Source organism: Ostrea edulis, chromosome 7 (genome assembly GCF_947568905.1).
Source record: "Ostrea edulis chromosome 7, xbOstEdul1.1, whole genome shotgun sequence".
Lineage (NCBI taxonomy): Eukaryota > Metazoa > Mollusca > Bivalvia > Ostreida > Ostreidae > Ostrea > Ostrea edulis.
In genome coordinates, this window is record NC_079170.1 from 13,897,306 (window position 1) to 13,916,359 (window position 19,054).

The following is a 19,054-nucleotide window of genomic DNA, read 5'->3' on the forward strand; positions in this document are numbered from 1 at the left end:
CTGGTAGATCATACAATGGACAATCCTTCAATAAACCGACGGCAATATCCGACAAAACTAGGGTATCCGGATTGATAAATGGCATGCCTCCGTGTATAAATGTGCTCTGATGACGAACACGGAGATCTATGGATGTACACGTATTATCCCGGGAAACTACAAGCATAGGCACGATAAACGCTTGGAAGAAAGACCGTGATAATCATTGGGGATTCCTCTGTGAAACAACCGTGGAAAGACCGGCTAAAACCGTGATATTCTGTACGCTCCGTGATAACGACGGCACCGACCCGGATATTTTTCGGAAATTCACGGGTAGGTACATGTGCCATGCTTATCCCTAGAAAACCCGGTGTTTTACGTGTCTCTATCGTCATAAGATCGTGTTGACACCCGCATTACTACGTCACAAAACCCAAAGACGAAGACTTTTGCATCATGGTGGATGTGACTGGTCGATAGGGGATGCGTAGTCCTCCTCTGCACCTCATCACTGTTCGTTACCCTAGCCTTTCGTTTATCATTGTTTTTTTTTTTATCATAGTAATATCAAACCAGCACAAGTATTCAACATTTTATCGAACGCATGTATTTTTTGCTTAGAGTTTCTAGAAAATGGCATAGATACCGTGAGGCAAGAACCAAAAAATCATCAAAGATTAGAAAAATTCCATATCATGCAAAAATGCTTCTATCGTAATCCAAAATTGAAATCAAATTGTTTAAGCATGTCCGAAAATTGGTATTGAAATGTAATTATAAACTTTGACGAAATAGTTTCTCCATTGTTCAATCACACATACATTTGTGTTCAAGCAGATATTTTGATACACTCCCAGAGGGAATTCGATGTCCAATATGATGAATATATCGGGTGTTTTAAAGCAAATTAGGCACTACAAACGTTTATTCTAGTCGTTCTCAAACGTTTATAAAATACGACTAATCCTAGGCATACTAATCAAATGGGGTATTCAAACTACGTGTACAAAAACGAACCAATGTCCAAAGTTATCTGAACATCATGACCATGCATTTAGTTCCTCATATGTCGGAGAGTAGGAAAGATTGTTCTAACATTTCATACATTTTCATTAGAAATGAATATTAGCCTTTTCCTAGGGACTTTCACTTATTCAGTAACCGTTCAATAAAAATAACCACAATCATTAGTAATTGCTTGGGTGGCCTGGGCAACCAACAGAAACAGGGGATCAGATATTGATGCTGAAAGAGTGATGTAAATCCGTATTCGACTTAGGAAAGTTACTCTCTCTCTCTCTCTCTCTCTCTCTCTCTCCCTTTCTCTCTCAGAACAACATACAATCAGAACTCACCATCTTGTTTTCGGGTTTCGTTCACAAAGCGACACTAAATTGTCATTTGATATCAATTTAAGAAAAAAAGCCCGTATATGTTGCTATTTTAGCATTTTTCTGTTGGTCGCCCTGGTCATTCAAATATATCAAATTCAGAAATATCTAGAAAAAACATGTTATTTTCAACCATTCCCGAAAACAAAGCTACAATAATTTCCAAACGGTTACTATTTGGAAGGGTTGACTTATATCATGACAGGATACATGGCTTGGAAAATGAAGACAGTTTGAATGTGTCGAAAAAAATATAAATATGCTTGAAATTTACTTACCGTATTCCATCATCTATTGAACACAAGTAAAATTCCTTTGGGGTACTAATCATCAAAACCAGCCAGTATAAAATAGCTCCCACTGGATGAAAACGCTAGTTTCCGCAAAACTGAAACCATATGGAAACCTTGCGGAAACCTGACGTTGAGGTTTCCCATATGGTTTCCGCAGTGCGTAAACGATTATATAGTTTCCGCAAGTTTCCGTCAAGTTTCAGTCTGCGGAAACCTGAAGTTGAGGTTTCCCGTATGGTTTACGCCGTGCGTAAACGATTATATAGTTTCCGTCAAGTTTCAGTCTGCGGAAACTGTAGGCTTTGATTCCTAATGGTTTCCGCAATGCTGAAACTTAACAAAAATTCGGAGGTTTTTAAAGTAATAATTAAATATGCAATAAATAATTCAAATGCGAATTTAAAAAGCACACAAAAAACTTTAAAATGTAAGTGAGAGAAGAATAGTAAGCACTTTATATACATCATATTGTTATAAGAATTTTTTTCAGTTAAACAAAACAGATATGAAATGAGATACAGAAAACAAAGTATATTCCGTGTGTTGTTACGTTTGACAAGCTAGCATGCCTGTGTACTTCAGTTAATCCCTCCGTGTATTTCTTGTTAGTTCCATGTTAATTGCAAGGATTTTCCTCCGTCATGGGAACAATAGAGATAAATACACAAGGTAATATAAACTGGAAGAATAATGTCCAGCTTTGTCACCGCATATAAACAAAGATCGAAGTTCATTGTAATTAAAAATAAGTGCATATGTGGGGTTGGGGTTGAATTGAACATAAACCTTCAACTGGGACATTTATATACAGCCATGTATTTACGCAGATTTTACGTTGCATGTGCATTGCTAAGAATGTAGATTTTTTTATTTTCATAATTTCAAAACTATGAATACTATAAATTAAGATTTCAAACACTAATACTATAGTCAGGTGGTAGAATTAGACACATATGTCTGCGTGTGAAATACGTTAATTCGCACATGCAAGTAAGTACATGAAATATGCCAACTGGAATTTTTTTCGAATATGCTCAATTTATTGATTTAGCAATCAATATGTAATTTGCATACATGTATAATTATGCATGCATGTCAATGGGTGTTTTGATTTTATCATATGTTATAATAGTATCAAGGATATACAATGTGATTATAGGCATATGTTCTGAAAACTTATGTTGCCCTCTCTCTACATACAGTGTACATGTAGATTATGACATGTGTACATACATTATTAGTCACACTACATTTTAGGACATTATACATGTGTAATAATATTAATATTATTTGTTTAAAAACATTTCAATTCAAAGCTTAACTGAATCTGTCAGGTTTTCTAATATATCTTTGAAAAATACAAAATAATTTAACACAATACGAATCATCGTCTCATAAAACATATGGTGTCAACGGTTTGAGTTTTATCAAGTCCATAAAAATGACCGAAGAAATCCTTCCTAGCCTTTGCGAATTTCGGACAGAAGAAAAAAATAATGGTATGCATCTTATACTTATAATATTCACATGAACATAACGAGGTTGCAGTAATAGATCATTGTTCATAGTACACAATTATGACAAAATCTAATACCTAGATGTACCACCATAAGTGGTAATTTAGCTTGCCGCTTTATTTATTATTATAATTTGAGATTGAATGAGCATTTCTAATACCAATAGAAAGGCAGTTGACCTGTAAGGATGTAATGCTTCCTTCATTTTATCGACATCAAACGAATATTTTACGCCTATGGAATCGACTCGTTACAATGCCGGACGACAGGCTTACAAAAAAAAAATTTCATGTGGGATATGGAATAATCACACAACATAAATTGGTCAAATACAGTCAAATTCCTTTTTGAATCTCTTGATATGACAGTAGATTTCCTAAATCGTATGGTCTGTAACGTGAACACAGTGGAAGAAAAACTTCGTCTGGATTTTATGAATGGCTGGAATGAAGAGGTCCATAACGTTCCAAAACTTAGAACCTACCGACCGTAAAAATATGAGTGATTTTCAAACAAAGAAATATGTAATAATGGATATTCCAAAAAGTCATCGTTCTATACTTGCCTAGTTCAGATGTGGTGTCTTACCTATAAGAATTGAAACAGGACGGTATAAGGGGGAGACGTTATCGGATAGACTGTGTACTTTATGTTCTTCAGATAGTGTAGAAGATGAATGTCACATTTTACTTCATTGTTTCTCTTATTCAAATCTTAGAGTAATCTTTTTTACCAGTATCGGATTTAACCCCACTGTGATCAATGTGTCAGATTTAGACAAAACAAAATTTCTATTATTAAATTTCCCAAGACAAACTGCAAAATTCCTGTTCTCCGCATACACCTACAGACAGTCTATCATATACCATAATAGTATAAGTCATGTGTAATACATGTACCACTGTATTTATTATTTAATGTGTGTGTGTGTGTGTGGGGTGGGGGGTGGGGGTTCTGTTAAAAGTGACATATAGGCCCGATGGGCCGGGTGTTTAAATTCCTAAATTCCTATTATTCTGTTTAATATATAACACATTTCACTATAATAAATAATTTACTTACTTACTTACTTACATTCCTAGATGTATTTGTGTTCGATTACCTCGCATGCTTGTAACATTTGGGCACTAAACTGTATGCGAATATTTGTCGCATATAGTACTTGTTCACAAAATTCAGGACTAGTTAATTTTGGAATCAGCATATCTTATATTTTATAATATGAATTTAATGCAGTGCAGTTTGAAACCATGCAAAGTTTCACACATTAGAAATGAATTCAGCATTCTAATACAAACATGCACTGATGAACACTTCTCAATTTAAGTTCCTGAGAGTACATATTGTAACCTGAAAGTCTATTTACTGTTATTTAGAAGTTTGAATCTAAACCTACAACATTTGCAAAATCTGCATCTACTCAACAATACAATTCGGTGTGCATTATTTCGACAATAAGTTCTATGGGGATGTATTCTACACAACTCGATCAAGAACTCGGGTATTGGTAGTAAATTAAAGCAAATTTAATTAGATAATATCTTCACCATCTCTATATTATTATAACCCTAAAACATATATATCCATGCACTTTGGAAGTGATATCATACAAATGAACATGATATAAGCATACAATAATCGTGCAAACTTAGAAGCTCTCAAATGTGTACTGTTGATTTTAAAAAAAATTATTTACGAATTTTTCACTTCATGCATATATCACTGTTGCATGATACATATGGGAAATAGGTTACATGGATATTTTCACACATATTCATTTTGAAATACGAACTCAATAACATAAGGTATACTGTCTACATTTCATATTCATCTTATTCTTTTGTGTAAGCATATATATGATGTAAACTTCTTTTTCAGAGAGAGAGAGAGAGCGAGAGAGAGAGAGAGAGAGAGAGAGAGAGAGAGAGAGAGAGAGAGAGAGAGAGAGAGAGAGAGAGAGCTACATAAGTATTATTTTCTTGGTAACATATTTTGATAACTATAATACATGTACATGTAGATCTAGATATAATTTACAATGTATCTATTGATCAAACCAAACAACACACAAAAAGAAAAGAAAGAAAAAAGAAACACAATCGTATTTGATGAAAAAGTACCTATAGACCTACATGTATATACTGATCATGCATATGAGTTTTCACATATTCTCTGCCAGTGAATTTCATAATCATCATGTCTACAGTTTCTTAGCAGCAAGTACTTCTCAACCACAATTCTGTTCGTAACTATTTTTCTAATCGCAGATATATGTACTTGCGGACTATTTTGATATTTACAAGAAAATATATATTGTTTTACTACAAGCAAATCAAATTTTGAATGTCTAACTGTTGATTTTTATTATACATTTGTAGAATCAATATTTTATTTTTACTGACATGCATCCCGACTGAGATATTAATTATAGAAAAAGAAACTTAAGCAATTACTTGAATTTAGTATGTAGTTCCTGTGTTTCATCTATCATCTAAGGATTTCAACGGTTTAGTTCAGTAAAAATTGAGACTCCAGTAGTTAAGAAACCACTTTAAATGAAAGTAGATGGCTGAGGGGCACACGTACATGTACATGTGTTTACAAATATTCTTGACAATTGCGAGGAGAAATTAATGTGTTGCTAAGAAAAAAGCAGTTCATTCTTCAAAACATTTCCATGTATTTGGTTATCTCACATGCAGAATGTCCAGTCTTGTATATACCATTGCTTTATAGCTCATATTGTGAGAACAGAGAAAAGTCGGGCAGAAGAGGGGCACCTTATAATACCCCATAAAGATGCAGAAGAAAGTTTGTGTGACTGTATGCTGCACCGGTATTGAGTTTATTTCATGATTTTTAGACCTCTAATAAACGTAAACTTTTCATTATAATACAACATAAAGCACACTACAGATTATTTACATTTAAAATTGTAAACAAAGGGCGGCCATTTTGAACTTAGAGTCGCAGGGACGCTATTTAAAAAAATCCTATGATATAGAAAAACGATGCAGAAATTTAACACATGCATGATTTTTTAAATTCAGACGTTTGTGACACAATTTACACACAAAATAAATTATATATCTATAAAAGTATGTTTTCCCATAAATCCTCTCCTGATCGCTGATTGGTTGTAATATTCGGCGGGCAAAATTGATTGTTATTTGTGAGAGAAAACCTAGCGTGACTCAAATGGAACCATGTCATGTTTTGATTGAATGGAAGATCCAAAGATTTTTCTGAGAATAGGAGACGTCTACTGTTGTTGGGCATCATTCAGGTATGTCTTTTAGAGGGTATTGAGTAAAAATTTCTGGAACTTTTTAAAACAATCTTCCATTATGCATCCTCACTGAATATTTTAGTATGAGTCTGTCCATACCCAATACTGGCAATTGCCGTCTCATTTAAACGATTTTTGACGGGATATCATGTTTTATTATATACCCATCAATGTATCGTTCGTTGATACTGTGGATTTCACAGCGTGTGATCCGGTTTTCCGGATCACCACACTGTGGTTTTCTGATTCCGTATCAGTATCCTCTGAAACTGATGCCGTCACAATGACGTCACAATGCAACAACGCAACGTTATTTGTGGAAAATGTTGACCGCGTCACAAACGAACCTGCGTATACAAATGTCTGTGTTTTTGATCATTTGGATTACATTTATTATCTAATAAATGTGGATTTAAAATGCACAAGGGGGTATATAATAAATTTATCATTACTACAGTAACTTGATCCGAAGAGTTGGATCACGTCTCGTTGACAGGCGCGGATCATCAGATCAAACTCGACGCTTCGTGTCTCGTGTGATCTGATGATCTGCGCCTGTCAACTCGACGTGATCCGACTCTTCGGATCAAGTTACTGTAGTAATAATATATATTTATTATATACCCATCAATGTATCGTTCGTTGATACTGTGGATTTTACAGCGTGTGATCCGGTTTTCCGGATCACCACACTGTGGTTTTCTGATTCCGTATCAGTATCCTCTGAAACTGATGCCGTCACAATGACGTCACAATGCATCAACGCAACGTTATTTGCGGAAAATGTTGACCGCGTCACAAACGAAACTGCGTACACAAAACATAATTTCATGGTATGTCTGTGTTTTTGATAATTTGGATTGCATTTAGTATCTTATAAATGTGAATTTAAAAGGCAGAAGGGGGTATATAATAAATGTATCATTACTACAGTAACTTGATCCGGAGAGTCGGATCACGTCTCGTTGACAGGCGCGGATCATCAGATCAAACTCGACGCTTCGCGTCTCGTGTGATCTGATGATCCACGCCTGTCAACTCGACGTGATCCGACTCTTCGGATCAAGTTACTGTAGTAATAATATATATATTTCTGACTATACAAATTTTCATTTTCTCATAAAAGAGCAATGATATTTAATATTCATTTCATAATCACAACAGACCACATCAAAACATGCTTGATATTCACCTTTTAGAATTTTGAATACAAAAAAAAATATTAAAAAATATCCTGTCCCGATTCGGAAACAGGACGTTATCTAACCTATTCTTTCTCTCTATAAATCATTATAGGTATTTCCGGTGTTGACTTGAAACGTTTTTATTCACGATGTTGCGGATTCATCATTGCATTTGCATGGGGTAGTGCATATGTTGTGTGTGGCCTTCTAAACGATAAATCTATGGATTAAAGGATGAACAGGTCGATGCAGGAATATTCATTCTAATGATAAGGAAATACGAAATGCAAGGACAAACTCCAAGCATTCAGTATGCCTTAGATCTATACAATGGTGGAATGTTCCAGTAAGTGGTGAAAGGTTTTACATTTAACGTTTGATTTTGTGTTGTGATTACAAGGTCCTTATATAGATCTAGTTTATGTGAAATTTGAAATGGTTTTGCATTGTAGTCTTTGAGAAATTTAGTGGGGGGGGGGGGGTGTTTATTACGTATAATACTGTATACAGTGATGTATGTAGGGACCAAATGATATTACGACTATTGCATATTAGCCATACAAATATCTACAAACTATTTCCAGTTAACCATCGGAATTTTTTAGTCCTAGAAATAGTTTCTATTCTCAATTATGGTGCAGCATCAAATTAAAGATGAGAAGTAAATCCTGTGCCAATCCCTCAGCATTAGAAGTGAAAGGCACAGGTGTTTTAGGCATGATGTTAAAACCAAAGGCCCCATATCACGGTAGGTATTGGCACGATAACGAACCCTCACTGCTACACAACTAAGTTAAGGCTAATCCCTCCAAAAGTCTCAGTGCTGTACATAAATCTACCTTCAAGTTGAGCAATGCACTTCACACCATACAATGTCACAATGAAAAAGTAAGGCACAACGCACAGGGCTATATATTCATATCATTGGGAAAATGTTGCAATATTTTAGCTGTATTGACCAAGGCTATCAAGTTCTAAGCTGTATACAAATTTGTTTAAAATTTTCTGTCATATGATATATTTTTCTCTTTGGTATTGTAGCAATTTCAAATTTTCAGTATAGAACATGTGCAAAGATATTATTCATATGATTGATTGATTGATTGATGTTTTCCGCCACACTCAACAATTTTTCAGTTATATGGTGGCGCCCAGTTTTTATTGGTGGAAGAGAGAACCCAGATACAATGTACCTGGGAAGAGACCATCAACCTTCCGAAAGTAAACTGGGAAACTTTCTCACTTAACGGCATGAGTGGGATTGGAACCCTCGCCAACAGAGGTGAGAGGCCGCGTGATTTTGAGCTCGATGCTCTAACCACTCGGCCACGGAGGCCCCTTATTATTCATATGATATTATGACGTTGAAATCACCCGTAATTTATACATATAGTTTGTATTAATCCGAAATATTTGACGTTTTCCTGGCTTTTGATATTTACTGTGCCAGGAAAATGTCAGAACCAGCACCATTACGTAAACTGGAATCGTTTTATTGATTAATTATGAGTTTAACATTGAATTCGACTCCAAAGTATTTAAAATCGGCCCGAGAATGCCGCCTCCAAAAGGAGGCGGTGAATTTCCAGTTTACGTAATGGAGCCGGTTCTGACGTTTTCCTGGCACGGTAAATATCAGGGGTTTTAATTTTTTTTTCCTCGATTACTTTTTACTAAAACAACATTTTTTGACTAAAGAAAGTAAATTTAAAAGTTTTCAATTTCAAAATGTACATATCCTCCATTTTCATCCTCATCAAATTTTTCTGGTGTAGCATTCCTTCTTAATTGACACCCATCTGTTGACAAAAATAACTTTTGTCATCAATGTCTTTTCTCATAAAAATACAATCCACCACCCAACCTACATTTTTTGGTGACCCTGGATATTAATTAATCTACTCACTTGCTATTGTCTAACTATACTGATGAATTTAGGTACTCGAATGCATTGAGTTAGACCACTAGAAAGGTAGTAGTTCTGAACTCTAACACATAAACTGGTGTATATAGTCATAATGATCTTGGTGGCCTCTAGTCAAATAATGTGTCCTGTATTATATAATTTTCTTTGAAATTGTCAGATGTCTGCTAGTTTTTTATGTAATCATGTGCATATAGATAAACACATATATGCATTTATAAACAATGTCACATGTACACAAAATAAATCTAATTAAAATTACTGTACCAAAAACACTACCAGCAATAAAATTTGCTATTTTAGAATCCTGAAGTGATCTTGTACATGTAAATGCATGCAGTGGTGGATTCAGGATTTGTTAAAGGGGGGATAGGGCTCCAGGGTTTTGAGGCATTTTAGGTAACTTGTAAGGTTTATTCTAGTTATAAATACATCTACAACATAATAGAATTATTATATGATAATAAGTAATGGATTTGCTTATCTTCATGTGCTTGTGTGTATATATATATATATTATGTCAAATCTTATACCACTATTTCTTTTATTAGCTCACCTGAACTGAAAGCTCAAGTGAGCTTTTCTGATCGACTGTTGTCCTTCATCTGTCCATCTGTAAACTCTTTACATTTTTACATCCTTGGGTGAAGGGCTTTCAAGTTTGTTCAAATGAAGGGTCATGTCCCCTTCAAAGGGGAAATAATCACAAAAATGCAAAAAATAGGGTGGGGTCATTTAAAAATCTTCTCAAGAACCACTTGGCCAGAAGAGCTGAAATTTACATGAAAGCTTCCTGACTTAGTGCAGATTTAAATTTGTTAAAATCATGGCCCCATGGGGGGGGGGGGGGGGGGGGTAAGATGAGGCAACATTAGGGGATTGAAATTTTACATACAAATATATAGGGAAAATCTTCTTAATAATTACTGGGCCAGGAAAGTGGGAATTTACATCAAGGCTGTCTGGCACAGATTCAAGTTTGTAAAAATCATTGTCCCCGGGGGTAAGATGGAGCCACAGTAGGGGATCAAAATCTTGCATACAAATATATAGGGAAAATCATTAAAAATCACTTGCCAGGGAAGTTTACATTTACATGAAAACTTCATGACATAGTGCAGATTCAATTTTGTAAAAATCAGGGCCCCTGGGAGTAGGTTGGGGCCACAATAGTGATCAAAGTTTTACATGCGAATAGGAAAAATCTTAAAATATGAGCCAAGGTGACTTAGGTGAGCTATGTGGCCCAATGGCCTCTTATTTATTTTTGGTCTCAATGTGTGTGCGTTTTTATATCAGCCACTGGCAAAGTGAAGACAAAATTGAGCAAAGTAACGATGTGTCTACTCAGTCTTGATATACCATATGTTACATAGGATTAATTTTTGTTTACTGTTTTTTTTAGAACTAGATGAGCAGAAGATGCATTCCATGACTGACTCCCCATATGATATGAAAGAGAGCCCATGAGAATGGAACCAACTTTCAGTGTTACAATGGATGAACACTCCTCCTGTCACAAGTCCATCTTGATTCAGTAAAGTGGTAGTCTATTTATCTAGGAAGCAACAAGACGGATCTGGACAAGGACCATATTGACTCAAGTTTTGGTGTCAGAAGACCATTTTGATTAAACATGTTAAAAGCACCACAGAAGTAAGAAGCTAGGATACCAGTTTTATGTGAGCATACCATTTAAGGATTCATTACTGAACAGTTGAAGGATAGTCACTATGACAAGAAAATGGAACAATTGTAATGAGCATTGGGGTCCATGTATTTAGAGCTTTCCATTTTTCTGTTGAAAGTCATATTGATATTGTTCTGTTTATTATTTTTTCTTACCATCAAAATGCTATCACTCTTTAAGACATATTGAAACACTTTATAGCTCACCTGAACCGAAGGTTCAAGTGAGCTTTTCTGATCACATTTTGTCCGTCGTCCATCTGTAAACTTTTCACATTTTCGACTTCTTCTCCAGAAGCACTGGGCCAATTTCAACCAAACTTGGCCAAAAGCATCCTTGGGTGAAGGGCTTTCCAGTTTGTTCAAATGAAGGGTCATGTCCCTTTCAAACGGGAGATAATACAAAAAATGCAAAAATAGGGTGGGGTCATTTAAAAATCTTCTTCTCATGAACCACTGGGCCAGAAGAGCTGAAATTTACCTGAAAGCTTCCTGACATATCGCAGATTCACGTTTGTTCAAATCATGGCCCCCGGGGATAGGATGGGGCCACAAGGGGGGATCAAAGTTTTACATACAAATATATAGGGAAAAACTTTAAAAATCTTCTTCTCAAGAACCACTAAGCCAGAAAAGCTGAGATTTACATGAAAGCTTCCTGACATAATGCAGATTCAAGTTTGTTCAAATCATGGGCCCCGGGGGTTGAATGGGGCCACAATAGGGGATCAAAGTTTTACATACAAATATATAGGAAAAATCTTTAAAAATCTTCTTCTCAAGAACCACTGAGCCAGAAAAGCTGATTTTTACATGAAAACTTTCTGACATAGTGCAGATTCAACTTTGTTCAAATCATGGGCCCCAGGGGTTGGATGGGGCCACAATTGGGAATCAAAGTTTTACATATAAATATATAGTTAAAATCTTCTTCTCAATAACCACTGAGTCAGAAAAGCTGATATTTACAAGAAAACTTTCTGACATGGTGCAGATTCAAGTTTGTTCAAATCATGGCCCCCGGGGGTAAGATGGGGCCACAAGTCGGGGAGGGTCAAAGTTTTACATACAAATATAGGAAAAATCTTTAAAAATCTTCTTCTCAAGAACCATTGGGCCAAAGAAGTTGACATTTACATGAAGGCTTTCTGACGTAGTGTAGATTCAAGTTTGCAAAAATTGTAGCCTCCAGGGGTAGTTGGGGCCATAATTGGAACTAAGGTTTTACATGCAAATATATATGGAAAGTCTTCAAATATGGGCCAAGGTGACTCAGGTGAGCGATGTGGCCCATGGGCCTCTTGTTAGTTCATAATACAATGCTTTTTGAGAAATAATCAGATATCAACCTACATACTTGAATTTTGAATCTGATCCTTGTTTTTATTACTTTTCTCTAACTTTAAATTCTATGAACATCAAACATTTGCTAAACACTGACTTGCTTTAAAAAAAACTGTTATTGCTATTCTTAGTTACTAAATCGAAAGATACAGAGACACAAAACATTTACTCATGAATTCACTTAAAAAAAAATCCAGTGAGAGATCAATCAAAGGGATCTGAAGACCCTTAAACCTGGTTATTGTCCTTGAATGTCTGCATTTTTTTTGTTTGAGCGCTAGCTTTTCTCAAATACAGTAGATGTTTTGTGACCTTGAATTCTTGTCAACTCCAGTTACCATCCCATTAATTTTATGTTTTGACTTGAATATCTTTGATACTATTACATATACTCAGTTTAGGTTTTCTTAATTCTGGTTCTTACTCTTTTGACCTTGAATTTAGGGTCAAAGGTCAAGGCCATACATATATTTTCTAATGTTTGCATTTTTCAAACAAATTGAGCATTTTAAATCAAAGTCACCTCTCTTTTACAAAGCACTATGATACGATTTCTTAGAGGTTGTGTTTAGTCCCCTACCGACAAAATGGAAAGGGACTTTAGGTTTGCACTCCGTCCGTCTGTCTGTCAGATCAGTTTTAAGCACTTTTTGCTCTGTTCTTACAGATATACATTTGATATTTAGTACATTGCTTTGCCATAACAAGTTACAAATCTAGTTTGAATTTTATCTCAGTCCGTTGTACATCAAACTTGGTGCTCAAGTACATTGTAAGGAGTAAGTGACCTCCATTGATTTTGATGTAGCATGGTCAAAGATCAAGTGTCAAACTGGACACAGGAATACACCTTCTACTCAATATCTTGAAAATCGTTTGTTTGACAGACATCAAACTTAGTACACCGGTACATCCTAAAATGAAGATGACCCTTAGTGATTTTGAGGTGACATGGTCAAAGGTCAAACTGGACATAGGAAGATACTGACCACTCAATATCTTGAGAACTCTTTGCTTGACAGACATCAAACTTGGTACATTGGTACATCTTAAGAAGTAGATGACCTGTAGTGATTTCGAAATCACATGGTCAAAGGTCAAACTGGAAATAGGAAGATACTGACCACTCAATATCTTGAGAACCCTTTGCTTGACAGACATCAAACTTGCTACACTGGTACATCTTAAGATAAATGACCCTTAGTGATTTTGAGGTCACATGGTCAAAGGTCAAACTGGACATAGACAATACTGACCACTCAATATCTTGAGAACCCTTTGCTTGACATACATCAAACTTGGCACACTGGTAAAGCATAAGGAGAAGATGACCCCTAATGATTTTAAGGTCAAAGGTCAAGGGTTAAACTGTACATAGTAATATATTGTCTCCTATACTTTAAGAATTATTTGATTGATTGACACTAAACTTGGTACACTGGCAAAGCATAATGAGTAGATGACCCATATTGATTTTTAGGTCACATGGTCAATCCACTCCTGACATAGGAAGATATTGTCTTCTCAATATTTTTAATTGGTGATACTACTATAAAATTATATGATGCATGTGTATAACCCTTTTCAATTTTGCACCATGGGGGCATATATGTTTTACAAACATCTCTTGTTTGGATTTGAATTAATAGTTTTGAAATTTTTGGATTCTGTACTCATTGATGTTTGGGGAACATCTTTAAAGATCCCAATTGAGAATTATATAACAATTTATTTTCATAGAAATTAGGTTTGTGTAAAGGACAGTCAGATATAATATGAAATTTACTGTATAAAAAGAAGTGTTAGTACACATGATGTGTTAAACAAGATACTGAGTGCTAGAATGACATTTCTTTGGATTCTATGTAGAAGTATCCTATATACGAATATTGCTAGTATAAGTTCACCATAAGTATTGTTATAATTCATTGCACATCTTTTTACAGAAACTAAAGAGTCGAAAGGCCCAGCTGGAGAGAAATTCCCATTTCTCGACCAAGGACAAAAAAAAAAAAAAAAGATTAAAAAGGTGCTGACTAAGGAGGCAACGTCTCCAGAAGTAACGGATGATGAGGAAGCCACCCAGAGGAAGGTCTTACCATTTATATGGGAGTCATCCCTGCTGCGTAATGTTAAGTGCGACCTGGACAGAGAGTATGCTGAATCTTTGCAACTTCAATCAAATAGACAAAAAGCCAAGGCCATTAGAAGTAGAACGGAAATGACTATGACCCCACCACCTAGGAGCATTCAAGAGTGGGCCGTTTCCTCTACTTATAAATGATGCTATTACTGTTAATAGTTATATTTAATTTCCTCATTTCTAGCTCACCTGAGCCAAAGGCTCAAGGTCACAATTAATACTTTTATACCATTATAACCAGTTTTATGAAATTTTAATAATGCTGTTGAAGGAGAATTGCAATTTTTTGGATGTTTATAATTGACACTGTTTAAGTATGTCTAGCATCTTAAAAAGTGAGATGACCTATATATTTCATTTCATAATTTATTAATTTTAACTTAAATTGAAATAAATGCATTTTTGATACTTTTATCAGAGAATATTGCAAGCATGGAGTTACCTTGATATATTTATACAGATTTGTTCTGCTTTAGTACTAGTGTATCAGTATTATTACATCAAGTTCATTTGTGTGAATATTATAATATTTAAGAATGAATAAAACTGTCAAATTGTGGCTTGTATTCTCTGTACAGTAGAAGGTCTTTGAGCATCAAGTTGGAAACTTGATATCAAATGCATGTATGCAGAAACCATTTGCATATCAGTAGCTTATACATGCGGAAACTTGATGTAAACTTTGTGGAAACTTGACGTAAACCATATATAAACCAATATAGTTTATGTATGCGTAAACGTATGATAAACCATATATGGATGTTGATGGTTTACGCCTGCGGAAACTGATGATAAACCATATGTATGTCAGTGGTTTATGGCTGCGTAAACTCGCGGAAACTTGAGGTTTCAGCAAGTTTCCGTTGTGGAAACCATATGGATTCGTGGACACCCTAAGTTTCCGGAGTGCAGAATCTTGCTGAAACTTGAAGTTTCCAAGCGGAAACTTGGCAGAAACCTTATGTATACCTAAGTTTCCGCAGTGTTTCCGCAGTGTTTCAGCCTTGTGGAAACTGCATTTTTCATCATAATGAAGATAAATACTGATAATTTTGACTAAAGGATGAAAAGTACAGAAGGGTTATAAGTTAACCAGAAGCAACAAACACTTTAATTACTTGTGTGATACATGTACTAAGAAACTTGCTGAATTCTTCTCTTAGCACCGAATCTCAAGAAGATTTGACCAACATATTTCAGTTTACAAAGTATCTAAAGATATCAAAGCACAAGAAAAGTCGATATGAGTGACCACAATTTTATACAAAATCTAGAACATTTAAAGCCGGAATCCTATTTTGCAACCTTTACATATCATAGCGGATTCCCCTCAATGTACCCCACTCCCGGTTACGTTCCGTTCCGTTTCGTTTCGCAAAATACCTATCGGGCTCCATATTTAAAGAGCGACTGTAAGTTAGACAGCAGCTGCTGATCATATCTGATCATTACTAGATTTCGTCTATACTGCTAACTGATAATTGTGCTGGGTCTCTGACCAACAAAATGAAAGACATAACTCTATGCATTCGCTGTTTACTGTACTTTATTTTGTGTATTTTGTCAAAAGCAGACATCATATCCAAACACTACAAGATGGAACCTTCACTTCACAACAGAGTGTCGAATATCAGCCTCGTGACAAAATATCATTCGGAATCCCTCATTGAGTGTTCCGCTAAATGTAGCGAACTTTGTGCATGTTTTGGCTTTAATACCCAACTAAGGAAGTGCCGTATCCATGGATCATGTGATATATCTAATATGACCGAAGATGAAACAGGATGGATGTATTTTCTCCCTGATGGTATGTTGTCTTACAACCCTCAATTTTGATTTTGGTAGATGAACTGTAAAAATTAGATTCATATAAAATGATCCAGAGACACGGACAATATGTAATGTCAACTTTTTAGAAGAACACGTTTCTTCCTCAGAATAAAGAAGCTACATTTCGTAATTTAATGAATAAACAACAGTACATTCTTTTTAGGATAACTGACTAAATCTAGTGTCTACAATCAACTACATTATTTTGACTAAGGACGATTCCGTTCACCTGATCAATATATAGGGCTTACATATAGGGTGTGACAGGTCAACAGGGGATGCTTACTCCTCCTAGGCACCTAATCCCACCTCTGGTGTATCCAGGGGTCCGTGTTTGCCCAGCTATCTATTTTGTATTGCTTATAGGAATTATGAGATTGATCACTGTTCGTTATCTTCACCTTTCATTCAACAGAAATGTCATTTCCTGCTATGATTTTGAATTGCTTACGCGGGTATGTTAAGGCAGGTCATGCTCCGATTATGCACGTAAACTGCATAATTTTTGCAATCTGTCCTACACAGAAAATGGGAGCTCCTAACTCTTAAAAAACTATTTTGGTTGTTTACATGAGAACATTTTGCATCAGAAGAACATGGCAAACCTGCGCTTCCATATGAGGTCATTGCATGACTGTTATACATATATCACGGATGTTCCTTAATAGAAATTGGAAAAGTAGCACACTACCCCTGGATCTAAATATTGATCTAACTGGCGATAATGACGGTAAAACAGCCATAATATATCAGAATTACTAATAGAATCCTACCACTTTTAGCAAGAAATAATTAATGAACATTTAAACACGAAACCATCTAGCCCATGTTTTACATTTTGCACTGATATTATGCAGGTTTCTTAAAGATTTTTTTAACAGACGATTCTATCAGTAATTGCCATGTACATTAGTTTATGACCTTTCACATGGTGTATAAAAAGTCTCTAAAAGTATGTGGAGTAGTGTGCTAATTTTGCGGTTTTATTTCAGTGTGTGACAGAAGAAAATCGGATCGACATGCTAAATGGAATGTTTTCCCCGTTAATGAAAATTGTCAATGAATGCCATCAACATACCTTCATAATATAAATACATTCTCAGCGTTTCACATATATATTCCATATATCCCATGTTTATATATTTCAAATACTCCACATTTTGTTGATATTTGCACGGTACACATAAACAAATCCCTTGCATGTATCAACGTCACTCGGTGTGTAGTCATAACGTCATCAGTTTACTTTCATATTGATCAGACAGAACTTGCACGAATGCAGTATAACGTTGTAAATTTCTTTGGATCTTAAAAGCTGCATGGTTTATTTTAAGCATAAATAAAACTTACACAAAAAATAAAATAGGAATTTAATATATACTCAGTGATATACTTATTTCAATTATGACGTCACATTGTTTCGCAGATTTTATCCCAGTAAAGATTTCCATAACCTGCCTTAACGTAGACGCGCTCCTAGACATCTGATCCTACCTCTGGTATATCCAGAGATTCGTGTTTGCCCAACTCTCTATTTTGTATTGCTTATTAGAGTTATGAGATTGATCAATGTTTGTTATCTGCAACTTTCATGATAAAAGACCGAACTTCATCAAGCACATCCGATCAGACGGGTATACTATATGAACTTGCAATGCACGGTCTACAAATATTATTTAAGTATTATATCAATTGAAGAAGATCAAGACGTGATTTACCTGGTCTCAGTTGAAAGGTCAAAGTTAAGGGCATATTGTATTTTGTAATACTTGGTTACAAAGTCCTCTTCTTCCAGTCTCGACGTCAATTTTATTACAGCCATTACTTATGTTCGAGCGATGCAAGATTTATAATAAATAAAATCCTTTCCATGAAAGATAGACAAGTGAACAACGCTTGATAGGGAGTCACTAATATAAGTATGGTAAGGGTCCCATTAAAATTTGAAACTCACTTTGTGTACTACGTTTTTGGAACATGACCCTATTCACTATCTACATCATACTTTTTGTAATTGAAGCATTTGAATTGAGTTCTGTCGTTTTCTAACGGAAAACATTTCTTCGTACTTACTTAACATTAAACAATTTTGTTTCCTACTAATGGTTAATGTAGTAGGTAGTTGCAATTTGGCGGAATGGTAATAAGAATGATGTTTACAATAATTATTGATCATTTAAAGAATATAATTTTTGTCTTCGTAAATTGAAGGAATTTCAATAGGTTAAATGCCTTTTGAAAATTTGAATGCAAATATGTTCTTTATCATAATAAGGTGCACTTGATGGGAATGAAGATACTAATTCAGACCACAATCGAATGTAGCTATTTGTTTTAAAAAACGTCCGTGATATTTTGATGCATTATATTTCCCAGAGCCATCAGTGGGAGACCGCTGTTCCTCTAACGTTAAATGTCCAGATAACGCTGGTTGTGACAGAGGGACGTGTGTGTGTAGTGGAACGTAT

General features: G+C 35.2%; 1 long non-coding RNA gene across 7 annotated transcripts; it reads left to right on the forward strand.

Moving 5' to 3' along the window:
• The first annotated feature begins 7,761 nt into the window (after positions 1-7,761).
• On the forward strand, positions 7,762-15,315 carry LOC125655937 (uncharacterized). 7 transcript variants are annotated; one of them, XR_008796649.1, is made up of 4 exons: positions 7,780-8,002; positions 8,794-8,938; positions 10,986-11,262; positions 14,560-15,315. It is a non-coding gene; the product is annotated as an uncharacterized LOC125655937 (long non-coding RNA). The 7 variants fall into 7 exon arrangements; XR_008796653.1 differs by lacking the exon at positions 8,794-8,938 and adding an exon at positions 9,884-9,979 and having other exon boundaries at positions 7,982-8,002; XR_008796650.1 differs by lacking the exon at positions 7,780-8,002 and adding an exon at positions 8,291-8,404.
• The last annotated feature ends 3,739 nt before the right edge of the window (positions 15,316-19,054 follow it).